A 20576-nucleotide genomic window follows, 5' to 3' on the forward strand; every position below is an offset into this window, starting at 1 on the left:
TTTCACTTTCCTTCTTTTCTATCTTCTTTTATTAAGTTATAACTTGAAGGCAATTAAATGCACAGATCTTAGGTACAGTTCAATCTTTGTTTTGAAAGATGCATGTGTTACAAACTTGCAACTAATAGACAGGCCCTGGAAGTTTAATGCATAGTATACCAAATATAGACAATGATATTATATTATAATCATCAGACTTGCTAACAGTCTATATTTAATTATTCCAACCACAAAAGAAATGATCATTATTGATATGACATAGGTGCTACCTATCAATACGATGGCAATCATATTATAATACATAAATGTGTCAAATCAACATGTTATATCTTTTTTTTAAAGTTTATTTATTTATTTTGAAAGAGAGAGTGAGCGTGTGAGCAGAGGAGGGGCAGAAAGAGAGGGAGAGAGAGAATCACAAGCAAGTCCTGTGCTGTCAGCGGAGACCCCGATGAGAGGCTCGATCCCATGAATGAGGAGATCATGACCTGAGCCAAAATCAAGTCAGATGCTTAACTGACTGAGCCACCCAGGTGCCCCAACATGTTGTATATCTTAAATTCACACAATGTTGTATGTCAAATATATTTTGATAAAAAAAGAAAACATCTAAAAAAGAAAAAAAAAAAAAGGAAAAATGCATGCACTAACGTAACCCCTACCCCATCAGGACACAGAACATTTCCATCATTCCAGAAAGTTCCCTCATGCCTTTCCCAGTCAGCCAGCAACCCTGATCTATTTTGCATCATCATAGATTGATTTTGCCTTTAGTGATGATTTTTGATAAACCGAAGCTTACAAATTTTAAGAAGTCCAATATATATTTTTTTCTTTTATGGTCAGTACTTTTATGTCATGTTTGTTAACAAATATTTGCCTGCTCCAGAATCATAAATTCCCTTATAATTTCTTTATGGTTTCTGCCTTCATATTTAGGTCTATGATCCATCTGGAACTAATTTGTGTGTGTGTGTGGTGTGAGGTAGGAATCAAGGTTCTTCCCGCCCCTGCCCCCATACATATATCCAGGTGTTCCAGTAACATTTATTAAAGAGATCTTTCTTTTATCATTCAACTGACCCCGTGCTACCAGCGCAGAGCCCGACGTGGGGCTCAATCCCACAAACCATAAGATCATGACCAGAGCTGAAGTAAGATGCTTAACCGACTGAGCCATCCAAGTGCCCCAACATGTTGTGTATCTTAAATTTATTAATCTAAATTTACATAAATTGTATTTGTCCCTTTGTCATAAGTCTAGTGACCATACAGGCAAGGTCTGTTTCTAGACTCTATTTGGTTCCATTTGATTCCTTTTTATCAGCAATTAAACATGGTCAGGCCTCCCCGCTACCTAATCCCCTCTGACCCTCCCTTAACTCCATTCTCTCCTTCCAACTCTCTACGTCAAAACAAAGCTATTTTAAGAGTTCACCATTTCCACCCCTCATCTCCCACTTTCTTCCACAATCCCTTCCCAAGGTTGGCTCTGTCACACCCATAAAACAGCTCCCTCCTGGTTCACCAATGACCTTTTGTTGATTAATCCAATTCATCTTGCCTTTTGGCCCACGTGGCCACAGCCTTTGACAGCGGTTTCCACCTTCCAGTCCATGGATCCCTTTTCCCTGTTCTGTGACTTGCACTCTTGATTTTCTTCCTATCTCTTCAGCTACTCCCATCTCTTGCTACTCTCCCTTTTCCATCCCTAACGTCAGGGCTCCTTGAGGCTCGGTCCCAGGTCCTCTTCTGTCTCACTTCCCACATCCTCATCTGGGGCACTCATCTCCTCCCACGACTCAAATCACCCTCCATGGTGAGGGTTATCCACTCTGGCTGCACATTAGAATCCCCTCTGAACTATGGGGAAATCCCAGTGCCAGGTAGAATCCTCAGAGATTTTATTGGTCTAGAGGTGGGGCCCAGGATTTGGTATCTTTCAAATCTTTCCAGTCTTCATTCTGAACCATTAAGAAGTATTGAGATCCGCTAGTGATGCCCAAATCCTTCACTCCAGCATGTCTGTCTCCACATAACGCCACACTGCAAACTCAGCTCAAGTCTGAGCTCACCTTCCTCTCCTTTCCAAACTCACACCCCAGCAGCATTTACTTGAGTTAGAAACACAGGGGTTATTTTTCGTTCCTCAGCTTCTCTCACTTCAGACATCCTCATGGCTAGCCAAGTATTTCTAAATTCCTCCCAAGACAATTCACCTTTTTCCACCCCTGTGCCTACTACAAGCTGAATGTTAGGGGCATGGGGGTGAGCAGAGCAGACTTCCTGCCTTTATAAGACTTACAGTTTAGTAAAAGATGAGTGGGAATGGGAGTGAGTGAGTGAATCAACAATCATGTATTTAATCTCCCTGACATGGCCCTGAACATCGCCCTTGCCTCCCTGGTCACTTGGTGTAATTTGTACGTTTATTTTTTACAGCTTTATTAAGGTTCGATGGACATATATTAACAGCATGTACATTAACAGGCACAGTTTGTTATGTGTTGACTTATATACACCCATGGATGTGGGTGTATGATCTGATGGGATCGGCATCACATTTCAGATAACGAACACATTCATCACGCCCAACAGTTTCCTCCTGTCCCGTAGTAATCTCCCACTGCTAACCTCCCACCAAGTCCCCAGACAACTCGCTATAGATTTGCTTGAATTTTCTAGAATTTTATATACTTTTTTTTTTTTTGGTCTGGCTTCTTTCATTCAGAATGATTATTTTGAGATATATCCATATTGTAGTAGGTATCAGTAGTTCATTCCTTTCATTCCATCAAAGGAATATGATTATACCTCTATTTGTTTATCCATTTACCCATTAATGGACATTTGGATTATTTTCAGTTTGGGACTCTTACAATTAAAGCTGCTATGAATATTCATATATCGTGTGTGTGTGTGTGTGTGTGTGTGGATAGATGCTTTCATTTCTCTTGGGAAGTACCTGGGAGTAGAATGGCTGGGTCCTGTGGTGGGAGTATGTTTAGCTTGTTAAGGAACTGCCGCACTATTTCCCAAAGTTGTTTCATGTTTATACTCCCACCAGCCATGAATGAGAGTTCCAATTTTTAAACTGGGTTGTTTGTCTTCATACTGAGTTGTAAAATCTCTTCATATATTCCAGATACAAGCCCTCTGTTGGCTATATTTTACAAGAATTCCAGTCTGTGCCTTTCCTTCATCATTTTCTCAATAGTGTCTTCGAGGAGCTAAAGTTTTGTATTTTAACAGCGTCTAGTTTATTGATTTTTTCTTTTATTATTTGCGCTTTTTAATATTGTATTTCAGAAATCTTTGCCAAACTCAAGTGGTAACTAGGACTTTCTCCCCCTAGGTTTTCTTCCAGAGTTCCATAGTTTAGCAATGACAGGTCTGTGATCCATTTTGAATTTATTTTTGTGTATGGTGTGAGGTAGGGGACTTCTACCGGTCTTACTCCTCCTCTAATCCACACTGTAGGGTGGTTTGGCCAACATTCAAATCTTACCATGTCACTCGCCTGCTTAAACGGTCTCCCACAAGGCAAACCAACCAGCTGCAGCTGTGTAGGTGCCTCGGCTCACAGATGGCCTTAGCTGACCTCTCCAGTCTTTATCTCCTTGTTCCGTGACCACCAAAAGCCACTTCTCAGACATCGAATGTTCCTCCCTCACCCCTGGGTTTGGCACATGCTGTTCCTTCTGCCTGGATGCACACTCCCCCCACAACCCCATCTTCCCTATCACCATAAACTTCTGGTGTTTCTTGTGGGTCCTTCCCAGATTAACTTAGACATTGCCTCCTCCCCCAGGAGTCTTGGACAGGGTTCAAATGATGCCTCTGAGCCCCCAAATTGTGCTGATACACTGCTGGTCGCTGGAATCATAATTATCTAGTTACCTGCTTGTTTGTCCCTCATCCAGCTCCTTCAGGGCAAGGACAGGTTTCCCTCATTCAAGACATGAGTCAAAGTATTTAACAACCTCTCCAGGAGGACACACCGGCTGAAAATCAACCCTGCCTTGGGGTGTTTGGGTGGCACAGTCGGCTAAGCATCAACTCTTGACTTCAGCTCAGGTCATGATCTCAGGGTTCGTGGGATCGAGCCCCGTGTCGGGCTCCATGCTTTCGGTGCAGACCCTCCTCTCTCTCTCTCCTTCTCTCTCTGCCTTCCCCCACCCCCCTGCTTGTGCTCTCTCTCTCTCTCTCTCTCTCAATAAAATAAACTAAAAAAGAAATTGAAAATCAGTCTGGTCTTTATCTGTGTCCTCGGTGGCACCAAGGAGGCCTGGCCTGTTGTGGCGTGAACGCCCCAGGCATTATGCCTGCACACCATCCCCTCCACCTGGGCATTTTGCTCCTAGGCACACTGACCTCATGTGTGCTCCCTTGGGGACGGAGAGGAGGCCTTTGGGAAAAGGAGGAGCTGGGGCTGGAGAGGGCTGCAGAAGCGGAGGTTTGGGCAACGCAGGTTGTGGAGGTTGAGGAAGAATGGGCCCAGGACCTCAGTTCGGAGTGGGTTTCGGGGCCTGAGTCGGGGCACAGGGGGGAAACCCTGGGGAGGATCTGTGATTCAGGAGCTCCGGGCCCCAGGCAACTTCAAGGCTTTTGCACGGTCCTGCCAGCTCCGGCCAGGCAAGGGGGTGAACCTGAGGTCACCCCAAGCCTCTCGCTTGCTCTCTCAAACAGCCGCCTACCACAGGGGACCCGGGAGGCCAAGTCAATAACGCGAAACCATAAAATGTCGAAGGCGTTGAAAGTTTGGACAGAGGAGCAGACGCAGCAAATGGGGCCTTTTCCCAGGCAGCTCGTGTGGAACAAGCAAAACAGATTTATGAGCGTCTGGTGGACACGGAGTTGTGGGGGTTGGGGTGGGCGCTGGCCCGAGACGCGGAAGTTTCTAGTGCACAGGGCAGATGATAAATGAGAATTAATTGCACAGGTCCCATGACCATGATTTAATATGCGCGAAACTCTGCCTCTTCCTTTTGTGTGCTTTGTTACAGTGTCATTTGGAGGAACATAAATGCATTTATCGGCGCTTTTGTGGGCTCTCCCAAGGCCTCCCAGTCCCCACTCAGTCCTCTGTTCTCCGAAAGGCAGACAATCAGAGAGAGATATTGGCCTCTGCGTGTGTATGGGGAGGGGGGGATGCAAGCCCGTCCTTGGCTGAGACTGTGGGCTCCCATGTAGCTGCATGGCCTGCCTTGGGGTCATGGAGCACATCTCATTCTTGCTCTAGACTCTGGACCGTCCGTGAGGCTTCGAACGTGCACGCGTACGCTTGTGTGCACCCTTGAGCTTTTCCTGAGTGCCAGACTTTGCCATAGGGAGGACCGAGGAACTTGGCTGTTCGGAACCATCCCTCCCTCCAGCCTGTCTCTCGGGGATCAGCTGCTTTGTGGGGGTATGGTTTTCCTGACACCCTCGGCAGCTTCTTACCTTCCAGCACGGTCCAGGAAAGATGATGCATCTGTTTCTCAGATGCCCTTGGCTGGTGTGGAACAGGTGGAGGCTTCTTGGGTTCCAAGGCAGCCTTGAGACGTGGGAGGAACAGAGATTGTCTGGGCCTGGTCACCTCAGTCTCTTTGGGTCCTGACGGGAGCCCCTGTCCACCCAGGTTAGTGGAGATGGGTTGACCAGAGTCAGAGAGCTGCCTCTTCGGGAGCTGCACGGCCTTGGGCTGACCCTTCTCCCTCCCCAGGGCATCCCTGAGCCACCCTGCCTCAGTCACAACCACCCCACCCGCCAGCACCTTGGCCAGCCCCAGAGGGCCCCAGGCTGGTCCCCAGTCTCCAGAGCCCTGGGCCCAGTGCCAGGGGAAGCCGCAGGGGCCCCAGGGGCTCAGAGGCCACAGCTCTGGGGGCAGGAATCCTAGGCAGGTGGCCGGGGACCTGGTGTCTTCGAGGAGCTTACAAACCCTCCGGGCCTGCCGTCTGGAGTCTCAGGCAGCAGTCGTCTGATTGCCACTGTTTGCTTCTGGAACTCCAGTCCTGACGGAAGGGAGTGTGTTTGGGAAGTGTTAGGGCGGGCTGTCAGCGCATCATAAAGGACGAGCAAGATCAACAAAGCCCCCGCCACCTTGCACACCACCCTCTGTGGCACCCACCTCTGCCACCAGGTGGTGTCCTCCCCTCCACCCCCCCCTCCCCGGCCTGGGGATCTACAGCCTGCTGGGGGCCTGGTGGGGAAACCTCAGCCCAGGGCCGCTCAGCTGCATGAGTACTCCAGCTCCCGAACTTCCCGAGGTGGGGGCACCAACTTTGGTCATCAAACAATCTAGGGTGAAGGTGTGACCTCAGGTAACCTGTCATACTGTCATACCAGGGTGTCTGAGAACTGCCCCAGTATTTTGCTTCTGGGTGGAGAGAAGAGAGGCACCGAGGGGCGCCTGGGTGGCTCAGTGGGTTATGCGTCTGACTCTTGATTTCGGCTTAGGTCATGATCTTGCAGTCCGTGGGTTCGAGCCCCGTGTCGGGCTCTATGCTGATGGGGCACCAGAGCCTGCTTGGGATTCTCTCTCTCCGTCTCTCTCTCTCTCTCTCTCTGTCTCTCCCCCACTCTCATTCTCTCTCTCTCAAAATAAATAAATAAACTTCACAAAAAAAAAAAAAAAAAAAGGAAGAGACAGGCCTGAGTAGCAGCTTTGGGTCCCTTAATTGTCTCTAGGGACATCAAGGTGACTGCCATCACCATCGTATTTTGCTGTGAAAAACTCTAAGCCTCTGAGGATTTTCCTGTCCAGCCCCACAAGAGGTCTTTCACCAGAAGATTCGTGGAGGGACATCAGAGGACTTGCTAAATTTTACCTGTATGCTTACAGGTGCATTTTTCCGGGCAGAGCCTCAGAGGTCAACAACTGTAGCTCAGAGAGGGGAGGGACAGAGGGACGCACAGAGAGACAGGCCCCAGATCTGCAGTGAGGGCTGAGCACAGCCCTTCTAGATGCCCAAAGGCGTGCTGTGAGGCTGGAATCGATACAGCCCCCCTTCTATCCAAAGGAAAGTGAGAGGCGAATGAGGCCAAGGTCACACACACCTGTAAAGGAGAGAGCCATCCTGGAAGCCTGGCCTGGAGGTCTGCGGGCTGTCTCTATCAGAGACAGAGCTACAGATGGCAGGCTCTGGGTGGTGTGTGTGTGTGTGTGCTCACACCCTCACGTGCAAGCCTCCCCACCCCCCCCCACGCACATGCACACACACATGCACATCCATGAACGCAAACCCCAACACACACACGCGTGCGCATCTGTGAGCACCCAGGGCACGCCCTGCCCCCCGCCCCCCAGCATGTGGCAGAAAGAGAGCAGGTTCCCACCCGGCTCCCACCGGCCGAGCCCTCGCTCACGCCCGTGGGTGATAAGCTCTCCCACCACTGCTCCGGGCGGGTGAGGCTCAATGAAATGATGGATGAGAAGCCCGGGGCCCAGGGGCCCAGGGCCCGGGCGACGAGCGAGGCCTCAGCAGGATGGCATGCAAACCCTGTCCAGACTGGGGCGTCACCCGGAATAAGATCATGAGGCAAACACGAGCAAGGCTGTAAACACGGGCAGACGATGGGGGAGACGGGCCCTGGGGCTCCATAAAGAGTGTCCAGCCCGCCAGAGCTCAGGGCCCGCTTGGCTCGGGGGCGGCCGAGGGGACGGACGGTGGGCGGGGGGCTGCTCCGGGCTTGGCCGGGACAGCCGTCTCGGGCCGCGGCTGGCCGGTCCAGCTCCGATTTGGCTGGGAAGCCTGGCCTCCGCACAATAAACAACAGATAAATCGCAATGTGTCTGGAACTGGTGGAGAGCGGGGAGAGGTGCACGGGGGTCACCAGAGGGCCTCTCTCCCTCCTTGGCGGCCTCCCCCTGGGAGGAGGGCCCGGCGCTCCAGGGGGACTCAGCCCTGGAGCCCCTAGAAACCGCTGGGGGTCAGGGTTGCTGGGACCAGAGACAGGATGCGTTGAGTATGTGGAGCCAGAGAGGGACTTTGAGGTGAATTTCCACCTGGAAAATTCCAAAGGAGTGTGAGGGCTCAGTGTTGGGTTGAAGGGCTGGAGGGCAGGGGCGGGGAGCCCCCCCCCCCTGCTCCTCTCCCCCAGCCTGCAAAGCCTCAGCTGCTCTGGGCACCCCCAGCCAGGGACATGACCCCGAAGCATGGGACCCTCCCCTTTTCTAGAAGAGGAAGCGGAGACAGAGCAGTGAGGGCTTTGTCTTCCCGGCCTCTACCCTGCCTCCTCTCTGTGCACCCCTCCGGAACCCCTCCTTGGAGTCTCCCCCTCGCCCCCAGGCAACCTCATGCACCCGCTCCACCTGCTGAAAACCCCCTCCGGGGGCTGCATTCTGGAAACGTCCACCTGCACGGCCCCCAGGCTCCTTGTAGGCTCGGGCCCCAAAGGGCCCACTGCACTGCTCCCCTGCTGTGGGCCTCACCCCTACTGCCCCAGCCAGAAGCCAGGGTGCTGGGCCTGACCCGCTCACCCTTCTCCACTACCAGGCCCATCAATTCCTCCTCCCCAGGTGGCCCTTCCTGTTCCCTCCCGTCTGCCCCCCACCCCCGGGCAGCTCGGCCTTCCATTCCCCGTGGCTGACGCAGCGGCCAGGAGGTTCTGCGAGAACGACTTTGTTCCCCTCATTGGCTCCGCACAGTCTTCAGGACAAAAGCCTATTCTTAGGGTGCCAGAGGGCCCACCTGGCCTGTCACTCATCACCCATTACCTTCTGTCCTCTACCACTGGACACCCACCCAGGCGACCTTCTGCAGGGCCTTGAATTTCGCCATGTTCCACCCGCCACCAGGTGCTCCTGGAATGTTCTGGCAACTCACCCCCTTCCCTAGTCTGAGCAGGAGTTATGGCCCTGCCCCAGGAAGCTGATATGAAGGAAGAGACTTGGACCTGCCCTGAGAAGTAAGTTAGTCTAAAGGGGGAGACACAGTCATACTCTGCAAAGGGTTTGAGGGGGGAAGGCACACCCTTGGCTCAAAAGTCTAGTCTGAGGGGGGCCTCCTCTGAGAAGCCCTAATCAGAGCAGGGAGCTGTCACCCTGCCCTGAGAGCTGTGACCTGCGGGAGGATGTGGCCCTTCTCTGACAAGTCTGCATTCAACTGGGAAGGTCACTGGGTGTGGGCCTGCCCCCAGGACACCTTCAGTTCCAGGGAGGGCCTGTCAGCACCGGGTACAAGCCCGCATCCGCCTTCAGGAAGCCCAGGCCCAGACGACGCCAGAGAGATGCCAGACACAGGGCCAGGCCCGATGACAGCGTTGGCCCTGCCAGCGGCTGTAGGGCCAAAGCTGGGCACATCCAATACTGGCCCCGACGGCCTGCTGAGGAGCGCAGAGGGCAGGGGCACCGGGTGGCCTGTGGGTAGGAAGGGAGGCGGGCACCCCTGTTCCCCTAACCCAGGCAGCCCCTTGTCCCAGGGCAGAGACATCTAGGACCACTCTGCTGCCCTCACAGGCCCGCCCGGCCACATCAGGCCGACTTCTGTGGGCAGGGGGGTCCCAAGTCCTTAGTTCTTGGAGTATAGGTCCCCAGTGGCCCACCTTGAACCAGAAGCTCCCTAGAGAACGCAGGGGTGGAGAGTCACTATCTGCCAAGCGCCCACCATGCGCTTTAGCAGCACCCCGGGGGGAAATGCCCTTGTAGGCTCAGATAGGGGGAGTGGTTTGCCCCAAATGCACAGTCAGGGGGTGGGAGAGCTTAAATTCAAATCCAAGCGCTCCCACGTACCAGGCTGCCTCAAAACCTCCTTGGAGGGGGTCGGGTCTCCCCTATCAGACACCGATAACTTGTGCCTCTCCTGGGTCCCATCAACTGGCCCCAGACCCTGTGGCTGCACACAGCTGTCCTGCTTGAATACGTAGTCCAGTCTTCAAAGAACACCCCAACAGTACCAAATGCAGGAATGAATGAATGAAGGAATGCATTCCTTGTGTCTCCTCTCCGGGCCAGATCCCACACAGGCCACCGGGACCACAGAGAGAAGGAAACAGGGTTGATTCCTGACTTAAAAAAAAAAAAAAAAATTATGGTTATTTATTTTTGAGAAAGAGAGAGAGAGAGCGAGCAAGTGGGGGAGGGGCCGAGAGCGAGGGAGGCACAGAATCCGAAGCAGGCTCCAGGCTCTGAGCTGTCAACACAGAGCCTGATGTGGGGCTCGAACCCATCAACCGTGAGATCGTGAGCTGAGCCGAAGTCGGACGCTTAACCGACTGAGCCACCCAGGCACCCCTGATTCCTGATTTTCATTAGGAGGACAGCCTAGAACCCAAATCAGTGCCCCTGAGCATAATAGTCAACAAGCCATATGGGGTCACCGGGAGGGAGGGGCAGCCAGGGGGGAGCAGTCCACCCCTCAGGCCAGAGAGGGGAGTCAGCAGCATTCTTCATGGGGTGGGGGGGGGCATTCAGCCAAATCTTTGGGGAAGGATTTTCCAGGCCTAGGGCTGAGGAGATATTGCCAGACAGCCCAGACTTTCCAGGGGCCACACGTGTTTCACACAGGGAGACTGGGACCCAGGGAGCATGGAAGCCAGGGGCCTTGACGGCTGACTAAGAAGCTGGAACTTTCTCTGCAGTCAACAGGGAGCCAGGGAAGATGTAAGGCTCAGGGCGACACCCCCAGCTTGTCACTATTGTAAGCCCACAGTGATGGTCGATGAGGCTGGACAGGCAGGGTGGGCCTGGGGACAGAGGATGGTGAAGCGTTCCAGTAAGGGACGGGGAGGTTCGTGCTGGCACAACGGCCATGTGGCCGCCATTACAGGGCTGCCAGGACATTGGTGGGGGGGGAGGGGCTGGCAGGTTCGCTCGCTGAGAGAAGACACCCGGAGGAAGAGGGAAGGTGGTTGGGTGCGTAGGCCTCAACTTTCCTCCTCGTACCTGGGCCCCAGCTCCCCCCTCTCACCTCAGATAGCTTTCCTCCAGGTGGGTGGTGGGCAGTGAGGGAATCCTTCACCCAAGCAGCCTGGGGCTAAACTCAGATGACAGGCTTGGCCAGAGGCGGGCTCAGAGGCCTGATGCCTCCCGTTCAGTGAGGCTGTGTGCCCACAGGCAGAACCCAGGCTCCTACTCAGACCCCGCGGCTGCCATGGCGGGCTGCAGGGCCTGGGCCTGCTTTGGACGGGCACTGAGGCCTACTGGTGTGAGACTCTGTGCCAGGGCCATGGGGAAAGAGGGTGGTGGCCCCAGGAGCTTGGGCGTTCCAGCCGCCCACGGAGCAACAGACAGCAGGCCCTGGCAGGGAGCAGGCTGGACTGTGGGTGGCAGGGAGCCCTGGCCCGCAGGCAGCTGGCTTTCTACTCCTCCCCGGACCACCATCCAGCTCATCGCTTTTCCCAACGGGCCCAGTCAAGTGGATGGGGACGGGGGGCTTTCGTGTGTGTCTCACGAGGGGGCATCAGACAGGCTTGGCATCTAGCCCCAGCCCTGCTCTGGCTCAGTACCTTGGGCAACTGACTGAACTTCTCTGAGCCCGTCTCTCCACTCGGAAATGAAGAGATGAACTTGGCATCGTGCCTGGTCTCTGGTGGGGACTCACTGAAGAAGAGCAGCTGGAGACGAAGACAAAGCAGGCAGAGACCCCTGAGCGTGACTGCGGCACAGGAGGAAGGGTCTAGATCTCCTGCCAGAGATCCTAACGTTGTCGTCACTGTCTTGATTATTGCCTCCCAGAGGCCTCCTCTGGACAGGGGTCCCGGGCCTCTGGGACCAGTACAAAGAGCACAGGAAGGGGGGGAATGTCCAGACTCCCCTTGACCACCCCTTGACCACCAGTCTTCATGACATCAGAAGGTTTTGCTGAGGGTCAGAAAGACGTCACCAGCCCGAGGTGGCAGGAGGGAGGGGAGCCCAGTTCTGGCTGTGGTTCCACCCTTACCTGGCCTTTCTCTGGCTTTAGTTGTCCTTTGTACCCAGTGGCCGGGCATCCAGCTTCTTTGACCCCGCACAGGCCACTCCCCTCCGGTCTCCAACACTGCTTGCTCAGATTCCCATAACTGGGATGCCCTCTTCCTCTTCTCTGGTGTTCCGAGCCCTCCTGGGGCCCCAGCGCTCGCCCAGTCCCGGGATCCTTGCCCCAGAGCAGCCCAAGTACTCTTTACTGAGTCCCACAGCCGGGTTTGGGCCTGTACCTTCCCTCTCAGCCCAGCCTGATGGCCAGGGGCCCAATCTTCTCCCCTCTTTGGCTCAGGCCACACGCTTCAGGGCAGGAAGTGGGCCTCAGTGTCCCCATGTACCCCTCGCAGCCTGGGCACGTGACCCCAAGCAGTTCTCCCCCCTGATCCTACCCCCACCAGCTCTGCGTCCCCCTCCGTAATGGGGGGGCGACACTGCCCCTGTGTGCCTCGTGCACAGGGAAGAATTCGAAGTAAGTGCTGTCCGTGGATGTTCTCAGTGAATCCTCATTGCGGTCCTGGGAGGTAGAGTCTGTCGTTTATTCCCTGTTCATAGGTGAGGCGATGGAGGTTTGGCAGAAGCAGTGCGTGGCTTCCCCAAGGGCTCAGAGCCGGTGAGAAGGGAGCCGGAAATGCACCCAGGACAGCAGACAGGGCGTCCCGCTGGGCCGCGCTGCCTTAAAGGAGCAGAGGCTGTGCACATACTGTGCACCCTGTCGAGCTCTCCGTGGGGAAAGGGAGGGTCGCTCTTGTCATCTGACCTGTGGGAGAGGGAATCAGTGATTTACGGAAGCCACGCTGAGCCCATGGCACAGCCAGAGCGCTGACCCCCACTTCAGGCTCTTCCCCTACCTCAGGACCTCCCATTTCCTTGAGTCATATGTGAGGACAAATCTCCTTGGCTCCAGAGCGCGTGCATCAGGTGGCTCCGACCATGATCTGCCCACAGAGTCTTAGGTGTTGGCTGCATGGGCACCGAGCCAGTCGGCCCCCACCTCTCCACCACCAGGCCACCATCACCGCGCAAGGCAAGAGTCCCAGTTTACAAACGCATGAGCCCAGAGGCAGCCGGGACACGCGGTTCTGGCCACACCCCGCATCTCGGATCATCTCTTCAACCAGAGACATGCCTGTTTGTTAAGAAACGTCTAGGGGCGCCTGGGTGGCTCAGTCGGTTAAGCGTCCGACTTCGGCTCAGGTCGTGATCTCACGGTCCGTGAGTTCAAGCCCCGCGTCGGGCTCTGTGCTGACAGCTCGGAGCCTGGAGCCTGTTTCGGATTCTGTGTCTCCCTCTGTCTGACCCTCCCCCGTTCATGCTCTGTCTCTCTCTGTCTCAAAAATAAATAAACGTTAAAAAAAAAAAAAAGAGAAAGAAACGTCTAATGTGGGGCACCCGGGTGGCTCAGTCAGTTGAGCATCCGCCTCTTGATTTCGGCCCAGGTCACGATCTCATGTTTGTGGGATCAAGCCCCGGGTCAGGCTCTGTGCCGACCGTGGAGTCTGCTTAAGATTCTCTCTCTCCCTCTGTCTCTCTGCCCCTTCCCTGCTTGCACTGTCCCCACCCCCACCCCCCAAAAAAGAAATGTCTAATGACGTCAAGGGTCCGACCTGAGAGCTGGGTGGGGGATGATGAACTTGGTAGAGGTGAGGGTGGAGGTATGTTTGGAGGTGAAGGTAGAGGTGAGGGAGGAGGAAAAGATAGGATGGAGGAGATATCAGTGGTGACGGTGACACTGCTGTGGCGAGTGATGTTGGAGGCAACAGTAACAGAATAACAGCTGGAGGAGAATTGCTGAGAGCAGCTCTCGCTTGACCCAGGCCCCGACCCTGAACATGGCTGCTCGTGCAGCCACAGATTTCACTTCAGTCTCAGGAGCCCCTCTCACCAGTGTCACTGATGAACATTTGGCTCCAGGTAGGATAAGGGGCAGTAAGGGGACCCAGTTGCCTCCGAGGCATTCGCTAATGTCAACGAAACATCAGGCGTGAGTCAGGCAGCTGATGAGGTGGGGGTTCCCAATCCAGGAAGAGGCCCAGTGCCTGGGGGGGGGGGGCGGGGGGCAGACAGTTGGGAGGTAACCTGGGAACAGCCCCTTCCGTTCCAGAAAGGAAGCGAGGCCCAGGCCGCAGTCATGCATGATAGCAAAGGCATTACTGAGTGCATGTGGAACGGCCCTGGGTTCCCGGGCTATCAAGGGAAGGAGGCCAAGCCCAGCAGAGGGTCTGCTGAGGATGACACTGGGACAAGAAGGCTCCAGGTGCGGTCCGAGCGTGTGCTCTGGGGCGGCCCCTGGGCATTCCAGCATCTTTGGCGAGCGCCCGCAAATCCCTCCTCTGTGGTCATCATCAACACGCGAATACTGCAGGCCCGCCATGACCAGGCCTCAAGCTTTTCCATTACCCACGGGCGTCCTGCCCCACCCCGCCGCCGGCCGCGGTCCCCCGGCGCACCCACTGCTGGCCTCTGCCAGGACCCCCGGCGAGGGCCTGGCCTGGAAGAGCCTTGCCGGGGTGCCGGCCAGCCTCCCCAGTGTGCTGCCCGGGCAGTGGGCCTTGCCAGGTGTCAGACTCAATTTCCCGACCCTTCTCGTCCAGAGAACCAAACATCTCGTCCCTCCGCCCAAGGCAGGTCCTCCCAGGCCGCTTCCTTGGCAGCACGAAGACCCCTGGGGGAAGAGGGGCCAGTCAGACTCACCAGCCAGGCGGGGGGTGGCGGGGGGTGGCGGGGGGTGGCAGGGGGTGGCGGGGGGAGCAGAATGCAGGAAGGTCATTCACCCCATTTGTCACCTACCTCTCAGCAGGCTGCCGGCCAAAAGGGAGGCAAGGTTGCCGGATGGAGGGGCCGGGGGGGAAGGGGCAGCTGCGGGCAGGGTGGATGGAGGTAATGGGGTGGGGGGACGCGGGGCCGAGGGGTCTGGAGACATGGGTTCAAGCCCCTGACTCACCCTGTCCCGTGGGCAAGACGGGCCCAGCGTTCCGCTGGTAAATAAGGTCAGTGAGTAACAGGACTTTTGAGGTCCCTCCCACCTTCCATTAGTCAGCAAACTTCCCTCCCACGGCCAATCCCACGTCCCTTGCACAGCTTTGCATTGGTTGTTGTTGTTTTTAAACAACAGCTCTGTTGTGATAGAATTCACATACGGTATACTTCGCCCACTTAACGTGTAAAACTCAATGGTTTTCAGCATACGCGTGGAGTTGTACGGCCATCTCCACAGTTAATTTCAAAACATTTAATGGCCCCTTTAGCCACCACCAACACCCAACGCCCGATCCTTCCGAGACCCCCATCCCCCACCAGTCCTAAGAAGCTACTAATCTACTTTCTGTCTCTATAAACTTGCCTCTTCTGGACATTTCATGGAATCATCGCTCCTTTAGAGAAGGAGGGCACTGGGCAGACTGACTGCCTGTTGCCCCCAAACCAGCTCCTGTCTGAGGCCACCTACTGCCCCAGGCCCTGGGCTCCGCACTGCCAGGCCTTTGGGCCGCAGACTCGTTCCGTTCCCTCCATCTAGCGCGAGTCCCATCTCTCTCTCCTTCTTGGTGACCCCTTTCCTTTTCTTCCCCCAACACTCACCAGCCAAACCCCTCTCCCGGGACCACTGTGACATTGTCCACTTCTCACTTCCTTCCCACGGTGGGAACGGTCCTAAAGTAAAAACCCGGTCCAATCACCCTGACCCAGCACAAAATCTTTCTACAAGTCTCCATTACCCTCAGGATACAGCCCGGACTTCTGCCCCCGCCCCAGTGGGTTCTGACCTGGATCCCCCTGATCAAAGGTGTGTGTTTGGGAGATGATTCCAAGAGATAGGAGGGGGGAGAGGGAAAGCACGAGAGCCCTAAGAAGGCTCTGGAGATCTGCTATAGGCAGCCGGGGCTCAATTCTGCCAGAATCTCCGGGGATTGCACAGAATCCTACCCAGATTGGTCTGTTCCAGGGACAGGAGACGGGCATTTTTCTGGTGGCCCTCATCCCTCACGGGCCAGGAGAGCTAACCCCCATCCCCGCATTCCAGGTTGTACTTGCTGTCGGGCCAAGAGGGCCCCCAGCTTGGAAGGCTCAGACAGAGAAAGAAGCTGCAGTCAGTTCTCTTAGAGCACTCCACCCAGCTCCCCTTTGCCAGGCTCTGCACCCACACTATGTGGGCTGTGGACCTTGGCCCCTCTCCAGAGAACACCCCTCAGCTGATGGGAATCATTAGCTTGGAACTAAAATGGGGGCTCCCTTGCCTCGGGTACGGGGGTCAACACTGGGATGCAGTTTATGCTCCAGACCTTCCCTGTGGATCGGGCCGAGAACCAACTTTCTCTGAAGCCGCATTCTGCTTCCCCGTCTCAGGAAATCGTGGCACCTAATCCTTAACTCGGGCTCTGCTTCTGGGGAACCCAACAGAGCCAGGCACGTGTGTGCGAGGCAGGGCTGCTGGCATCAGTCAGAGCTGCCCACCAAAGCAGCGGGGGAAATCCTAGGCGGGCGGCTACACCAGATCCGCAGCTTCTGACCACAGAGGCCCGACACCTCTCTGTGTCTCCCCTCCTATCTCATTCCTCCCAAACTGCAGCCAAATGCAGTAGCGCAGGAGGAAATGTGTCCCTGGGGAAATGTGGGGCCCACCCCATGTCATGACTGTCTTACTTTGGTCTGGACCACAAACCTCACAAGGCCACAAGGACAAGAACTTGGCTGCACGTGGGCCTCGGAATAGAGTTAGAAGGGCAGACTTGGGGACCGACAGCCTCGGGCAGAGTCTGGCTGGGGGTGGCCCTGTAACTGGAAGGTCAGATTTGAAAAGGAGAGCAGAGGGTCCCAAAGGCAGGCATCAATCAGCCTTGAGGGGGGCCCATGAGGGAGTAGCAGTGTTCTCACATGACATTCAAAGTCCCGTGTGGGTGGGTGGATAGTCCAGGGAGCTGAGGGCCAAATACAGAGGCCAAGGAGGGGTGACTGGCTGGGGGTGGGTGGCGGAGACAGGGACTCAGGTCTGTCGCAGAAGGCTCAAGTCCCACAATCAGGGATGGCCCTGTGAGAATAAGGCCCGCACTCAGAGAGCAAACATGCGGTTAGATCCAGAGCCAGGCTGACTTGAGGTAAAGCCCCAGATGGATGGTCTAGAACTATTTAAGTCCCCCGGTCCCAGGGCAGGTCCAAATGGGCCCAAAGCCTGAGGTGGAGCTGAGCCCACCGGTGAGAGAACAAGAAAGAGGCTATCAGTACCAGGAAAGAGAGCTCCCCCTAGGTCAGGAGGCAGGTGGCCCAACTCTATACACCCAGCAAATTTGAATAAATGCCTGCTGACTGGCTAGCTCTCGTGTAGCCAATCAACAGCTCTGAGCACCAGTTATGAACAGCACTCGTGTTAGGTGATTTAAGGTCCTGTCCACGCGCTTAGTATCTCTTCTGGAATTGCGTGGATACTGGCTTTCTGCAGACACATTCAGGCTTCTGCCATAGCCTAGCACCCCCAGAACTAAAAGTACCTTGGGACCCAGGATCATGCCCACTGACCCTCTCAAGGAGGCCCGATGAAAGGGGGCTCCTCAGAGTAGAACCACATTTCCCCTCAGGTTACAGCTGAATGAATAAATGAAAGTACAAAACTCACCTGGTAAAGGTAAATATATAGTCAAATTCAGAATACTCTAATAATTTAATGGTGGTATATATATTACTTTTAACTCTAGTATAAAGGTTAAAATACAAAGGGCTTTAAAATAACTATACCTGGGGTGCCTGGGTGTCTCAACGGCTAAGCATCGACTCTTGATTTCGGCTCAGGTCACGATCTCACAAATTTGTGAGACAGAGCCCCACGTCAGGCTCCAGGCTCAGCATGGAGTCTGCTTAGCATTCTCTCTCTTTCCCTCTCTGCCTCGCTTTTACTCTCAAAATAAATAAATAAATAAACTTAAAGAAAACACAGCTATACCTACAAGAATTTGTTCATGGGAACAATTCTATTTACAATAGCATCAAAAAGAATAAAATACTCAGGAATAAAGGTAGCTGAGGAGGTGAAAGATCAGTAGAGTGAAAACCATAGAATGAAACTGATGAAAGAAATTGAAAAAGACATAAATAAATGGAAAGATATCCCATGTTCATGGACTAGAAAACAACATTGTTGAAATGTCCATTCTATCCAAAGCAATTGACAGATTCAGTGCAATCTCTATCAAAATTCTAGTGACATTTTTTTTTTTCAGAAATAGAAAACACAATATTGGAATTCACATGGAATCATAAAAAAACACTGAATAGCTAGTGTAATCTTGAGCGAGAAGCTGGAGGCATGACACCTTTTGATTTCAAATTCTATTACAAAGTTATGGTAATCAAAATAATATGATACCAGCAAAAAACCCAGACATATCAGTCAGTGAAACAGAGTAGAGAGCCCAGAAATATGCCCTTGCATGTGTAGTCTACTAATCTTAGACAAAGGCTCCAAGGATACACACTGGGGAAAGGATAGTCCCTTCAATAAATGGTGTTGGGGAAAACTGGATATTTACATGCAAAAGAAGGAAGTTGGACTCTTAAACCCCACACAAAAACTAAACATAAGATCTGAAACTGTCGGGATGCCTGGGTGGCTCAGTCAGTTAAGCATCCAATTCTTGGTTTCAGCTCAGGTTATGATCTCACAGTTTGTGAGCTTGAGCCCCACATCAGGCTCTGAGCTGGCAATTTGGAGCCTGCTTCGGATTCTCTGTCCCCTCTCTCTCTGTCCTTCCCCTGCTCATTCTGTCTCTCTCTCTCTGTCTTTCAAAAATAAAAAGTAAAAAAAAAACTTAAAAAAAAGATCTGAAACTGTAAAACTCTAAGAAGAAAACATAGGGGAAAGTCTTCTTGACATTGGTCTTGGCACCAAAACACAGGCACCAAAAGCAAAATTAAATAAGTGAAGCTACATCACATTGAAGTTTCTGCACTGCAAAGGAATCAATCAACAAAATGAAAAGGCAACATATGGAATGGGAGAAAATATTTGAGAACCATATATCCAATAAGGGGTTAATATCCAAACTATACAAGGACCTCATGCAACTTAATAGAAAAAAACAAAATGAAACAAAAATGAAAAACAAGGATCCTAACTTCGAAATGGGCAAAGGACCTGAATAGAGCTCTTTCTCCTCCAAAGAAGACATACAGATGGCCAACAGGTTAAAAAAAAAAAAAAAAAAAAGGCTAAGAGGTATATGCATCATATGCATCATAATCAATCATCACGGAAGTGCAAATCAAAACCACAATGTGATATGACCTTACATCTGTTAGAATGGATATTATCAAAAAATTTTAAAATAACAATTGTTGGAGAGCCTATAAAAGAACCTATGGGAACCTATGGGGTGCCTGGGTGGCTCAGTCGGTTAAGCGTCCAACTTCGGCTGAGGTCATGATCTCCGGTTCATGGGTCTGAGCCTTGCATTGGGCTCTGTGCTGACAGCTCAGAGCCTGGAGCCTGCTTCAGATTCTGTGTCTCCTTCTCTCTCTGACCCTCCCCCACTCGCACTTTGTCTCACTCCAAAAAATAAATATTTTTTAAAAATTTTAAAATTAAAAAAAAAAGGAAAGGGAACCTTTGGCATGCTTGGGTGGCTCAGCTGGTTGGGCATCCAACTCTTGGCTTCAGCTCAGGTCATGATCTCACAGTTCATGAGATCAAGCCCCCCATTGGGTTCTGTTCTGACAGCGTGGGGCCTGCTTGGTATTCTGTCTCCCTCTTTCTCTCTCTGCCCCTCCCCTCTCTGCTCTCTATCTCCCTCTCAAAATAAATTTAAAAAATAAAAATAAACTTAAAAAAAAGAAAAAGAACACTTATACATTGTTAGTAAGAATGTAAGTTGGTACAGCCATTATGGAACACAGTATGGAGTTTCCTGAAAAAATAAAAAATAGAATACCATATAATCCAGCAATCCTAATCTGGATAGCCATCCAAAGGAAATCAAATCACTATCTCAAAGAGCTACTGCGCTCTCATGTTTATTTCAGCAATTGTCAAAGCCAAGATATAGAAACAAGTTAAGTGGCCACTGATGGATGTATGGATAAAGAAAATATGGCAGATATATAATGGAATATTATCCAGCCTTTAAAAAGGAAGGAAATTCTGCTCCTTGTGACAATGCGGTTAAGCTTGGGAGACATTATACTAAGTGAAATAAGCCAGACACAGAAAGAAAAATACAGTATATCATTTATATGTAGAACCTAAAAAAAAGTCAAACTGATATTAACAACAGAATGGTGGTTACCAGGGTCTCAGGGTTTGCTGAATTGAAGAGATGTTGATAAAAGAGTGCAAATCTTCAGTTATAAAACGAATGAGTCCTGGGGACATAATTTACAGTATGATAGCTATAGTTAATAATAACACATTGTATACTTGAAATTTGCTGTGAGAGTAGATCTCAATTATTCTCATGTCAAAAAAAGTACAACTATGGGAGAGGATGGATATGTTAATGATCTTGATTATGGTCAATATTTCACAATGTGTACATATATCAAAACATCATGTTGTGTATTTTAGATATATACAATTTTTATTTGTCAGTCATATCTCAGCAGAGCTAGGGGAAAAAGAAGAATTAACATCAGTTTTTCAAGAACTCATCCAAAAATAGGAGGCAACATTTCTCAACTCATTCTTTGAGGCCCTGATAACCAAAACCAGACAAAG

Source organism: Lynx canadensis, chromosome E3 (genome assembly GCF_007474595.2).
Source record: "Lynx canadensis isolate LIC74 chromosome E3, mLynCan4.pri.v2, whole genome shotgun sequence".
NCBI lineage: Eukaryota > Metazoa > Chordata > Mammalia > Carnivora > Felidae > Lynx > Lynx canadensis.